Here is a 5,002-nt window from a genome sequence, read left to right as displayed (position 1 = left end):
TCTTGGTGTTGATCGATAGCTATAAAACCCCCCAATAAATATTCATTGAAGTTTGAGGTCCTGGCATGACAAAAAAAGAGGAAAAGTTCAAGATGTATGAAGACTTTATGAAGGAGTGGTATGTCATTATTATCTTACTTTTGTTCTGCCATATTTGTACTGTCCACCCACTTTGTGAGCAACATCGGTAGCCCAAGCTTTGCCGGTTTGACCACTGCTGGAGATCCAGAGGTCTCCAGGGGTGGCTGGGCCTGGACCTTCACGGGATAGACGGGAGGCCAGGAGACGGGCCTGTATGAACAGCTGTGCCCTGTTTTAGATCGCTGTTCTCAGTTACCTCTTACTCTTTGAAGGAGTCTTTTCTTACACACTTTCACACATGCAGCTTGCATTAGTAAAGCAGGGTTTGGAAATGACTGCACAATGAAAGCTTGAAGTGCCTAAACTTTGATGTCTCAATTGCACCCTCTGCCCTACCCCCACCTCAACACTCCTGCCCCCCAAAAAGTTTTGAATTCCATTTTTTTAAAAACCGCTAATCTGCTAAGAATGAACCCAGTTGTGAATGCATCTGGAAGCTGAATGTTGAATTTAAAGCCAGTACAACAAGGGACTGCTCTAGATTTTATTCCTATGTACTTCATTGAATATTATGTGGTTCTGTTGCAAAATATTTTAGTGAATCAGGCTGGTTAGGTTACTAGTCATCCAAGTGGTATGTCATTAAAAAATATTTTTTCTGATAATTTTTGCCTGGACAATACAGCATGAATTAATTAAATTATAATGACATAGTTAGTGTAAACTTTAAAGAAGATTAAGTCAATTTTTCAATTTGAATCAAAAAAGGATGTTGAAGTGTACATTGTACTTAGGTCTACCCCTTTATGAATTTCCCTTTAACAAATGAATCTTTTGTGAAATGCATAACCCAATTTTAAAATACATGTTATTTATTACAAATAATAATTTTATTTATAAAAGATATTTAGATGCTATGGATATTGTCAGCCAGGAGCTGAACAGCGGCATACCCATCAGTAACACACACGGGACTCTCAAACAGACGTGTGATACTTAAACAGACAACCAAATGAAGTTATTGATCCACAGCCATTACTGACAACAGCTCCAGCTGTCTGCCTTTGCACCAGTGTTTTTTTTTTTAATAATGAACGACCATAATGGGCCTTTGTGATTGTCAGCTGAAAGATGCATAAACAAACTGCATATTAAACTGTTGAGTAAAATGTAAAATGGCCTTTGTCAGAATGCAGAGACTGGTAAGAGTCTGTTATATACTCTTTCTCTATCTAAGAAAGAGAATCATTTTTTTTCCATTACATACCCCATCTGATATTTATTTGAATTAATATTTTTCATTTTAGTCTTTAAAATACCAGAATTTGTATGTAAATTTACATTTAAATATTAAATCAGATGATCTGATCATTTAGTACTTGAGTGGCCTTTTTATAAAATACCTTTTTACTTTTTTGGGATGTTAATTTTTTACTTTTACTTGAGTAGAAATATGTTGAAGTCAACTTTTTCTTGAGTCACAGGTTTTGGTTACTCTGCTCACCTCTGGAGGCACTGATCAGTTATTGAACATGAGCCTGACTGTTTCATTTAAAATTTTTAATTCTAAAAGTTTAAACAGTGAGATGATACTACATCAATAAATGTTGTACAACACCAGTACAAATGCAATTACTCATTGACTTCATTGTAAAAAAATAAAGAAGCCATATGCAACCTATGTAGTACCAAATTCACAGCATCTAATACCCGCGCATGTTGCTAATCATTTCGGACATTTGTTTCACCTGAATCAGTTCCAGCAGTAGAACAGATGGCAGTCTTTTTTCCATCACGTTAATTGAAAGTTGCATGATTTAAATGAAGCAATTCTCTGTAATAATAGTTTCCTTTCCTTGTATGACATGTGACTGACTTACAAAGGGGAATGTATTTGCAACAGGTGCCTGTAACATAGTGCAGGCATTAGGGCATTTGTGTTCACCCTCAGTAACCTCCCTGTGCCCCAAAAGTCCTCTGCCTGCCAGGGAAACCCGATTCCAGTTCAGACACTGGCACACTCTGCTACTGCGGCCGTTTCACTGATGCAAAGCTGAAAGCTGCAGAGCTGTTCTTACAAAAGCTGCTTTTGTGTAACATAGGTTTGAAGTGCAAGACTGTTTCAAAATAGAACTTGTTTCAAAATTAATGTTTAAAAGTTTAATAAGTAGTCCTGTATTACTTCAGTGACCCAAATGTATAAAATAACAGTCAGACTGTTTTTGGCATATGAAAGAGGAACATTTTGTGGATTGTATGCAAAACTTTTGGTTTTGGGTTTTGCTTTACTAAGCATATTGCAGTTATTCTGCTGGAGATGTCCACCTGTAGCATGAAAAAACAGTGAGGAGGGACCATATTTCCACAGCACCCAGGAGGAAGGACATGATGCAGAAATGTGCTGTTAACTATTTTTTGTTTATTTGTTTGTTTGTTTCAGTATGTTGAGAATGACTGACTTTAGATAATTTGCGACTTTTATATCAAGTTAATACATGGCTTCAAATCTCTATTAAATTATGCCACACAGGTCAGCAAAAAACGGTTCAGTTATTATCAGTATGTATGATCCCATTCCAAAATGGGATCAGTTAAGATAAAGTAAAATTTATCTTTATCTTAACTCCTTTGTGATGTTTCTTCACACCTTGATGGAACAAAGAAATTTCAAAAGATGTTTGAGTTCTCTAAAACATCTGAACTTTTCAGAAATGCAGTTCTTGCATGAAATAGATGGAATGATATGGAAATGTAATGAAATTATACTTGTCATGTGAGTGGTAGCAAGAAACTGTAAAAATTATTTATGGGCTGTGTGTGATATGTTGTGTCTAATAATTGGATTTCAACCTGTGATGATAACTCCTCATTGCATGTAGATATTTCTGGTGCAACCAGATCACTGAAAGGTAGGGAGAAGATGGATGGGTAATAAATGCTTTATAACTGGTCAAATCTGAAGCTGACAGGTGATAAAGGAGTAAGGTTGTATGTCTGTTACTGTTGCTCCTCTGGTCTTCCTGGAGGGAAGCAGGCAGAGGGCAGACAAGCAGGTTAAAGTTTTCTAGGAGTGTGGTGAGGTGTGGATGACTTTGTCCAGGGAGACATGCTGAAAAAGAAGAGATCTGAAGGATCTGTAAGAATGATGGAAGACTGGCTGAGGAGTGAAGGAAACAACTCCTGGAAACTCAGGTGATGAAAGGACGGACAGACGGACGGATGGATTTTCTATAGTAAAATTTATTGATTGTTTAGTAGGTGTTAACCGATTTTGTGCAAACTGTCACCTGAAGCACATATAAGAAAAAAAAACAGCTCATGAATTTATTTAAAGATCATTTTTGATATATTTTGTAAAGCCTGTGAGGACCTCAACAGATTTTTTTATAGAGGCTAAGTGCATGGAGCATTTCTTTTTTTTTTACTTCTGGTAATCAGTGGCTAAATGAAAACTCAACAGAAACAGCAGGTCCATGTTATTCATTATCTGCCTTGACCAGACAAGAATTTTGAGATAAGGTGGAGACACACATATTGACATGTCAGTGAGCAAGAATTCACCTGCTGTGCATCCAGACTGTGGGAAGACAGTTGTCTCTAAAAGTGGAAAAGCTCTCAATCATCATGTCATTTTCCAAACAAAAATTATTCTTTAGATGCTTTGAGTTAACTTAAAGTATCACTTATTCATTGCAGTCATACCTCAGTATTGTGGTTGTCCTACTTTAATTCAAGAAACTCACTGAGAGCTTCCGCGTTAAATAAGAAGCCAGCTGGAAAAAAAAAATGCTTTGATTTTAATTATTTTTTTAGCCAACAATTTGATTTTTGTCGTTAGTTTTTCCATTACTGATTTCTGTTGAGAAGATCCAATGACTAAAACATGTGTTGCAACTACTTCCATGCTTTTATAAGCCTCTCAGGAACTCAGGAAATTCCAGGGAAGAAACTATAATAGGATATTACATGACCAATATGTCTGATCATTACATTATCTCACCACATTATATTTTTTACTGTCAAATGTTACCTCTTTTTTAGGAAGTGAAGGCAATCGGGAACAAGTGCAACTAGTGGAGAAACATGCAAAATCACAAAGCGATTGCAACCAATGTTGAGGTGCTTCGGGCACGATGGTCCTAAATAATAACTGCACAGAGAGTTCAGACACGGTGAGTGAACATGAGTGGCACACAGAATATGGAATAAGAGCAGAAACTGTTAGTCAGGCCTCATCTAACATCACTCTCTAACCTCACACATTGGGAAGACTGATCAAAAATGTTCATAGACACAGTACCAAACTTTGTGGAAAAAGTGGTAGAAGGGCTGTAGCTAATAAAACTGCAAAGGATGGACAAATATCAAATTAAGGTTGACATTGTGTGTCACTGTTATTTATATGTATGAAGGCAGGTGAGTGAATACTTTTGGCAATAAAGTGCGCAATAATGCCAGTCATACAGTTTGCTGCAAAGTTTTTAAATGAGTCTAAATGCTGAATGATTTGACTGTTAAAATTAAATAACATTGTTAAATAGTCTTTCATTCAAAATGCGTGTGGTATTTAACAAATATATATGACAATCACATATTAAATAAATAAATGAATAAAAAAATAGCAATTGGTTGTTGCTATTTGCCCCAAAACACAGGAAAGAAAATCCAGTGAATGATAAATAAAAGTTCTCTAACGTTCTCTTTTTAATCCTCATTTTATGACAGAATAAAATGTGAATGAGTTTCAGTAACTTTAACTTAAAAAACGAGAGGTAAGTGTTTCGCCTTTAAGAGTTAAGAAACTTGAAACCTTGTTTGCGCAACAATCAGTGCAGCTCATAGCCGCCAAAGTGTCTAGACTAGCACATGATGGTAGTCAGCCAATGGCTCCACCGCTCTCCTCGGGGGCCCCGTGTGCGTG

This window comes from Poeciliopsis prolifica, unplaced genomic scaffold, assembly GCF_027474105.1.
Source record: "Poeciliopsis prolifica strain line A6 unplaced genomic scaffold, Auburn_PproV2 SCAFFOLD001, whole genome shotgun sequence".
NCBI classification, from domain to species: Eukaryota; Metazoa; Chordata; class Actinopteri; order Cyprinodontiformes; family Poeciliidae; genus Poeciliopsis; species Poeciliopsis prolifica.
The sequence above is the reverse complement of the archived record's forward strand: the minus strand, read 5'-3'. Positions refer to the sequence as shown.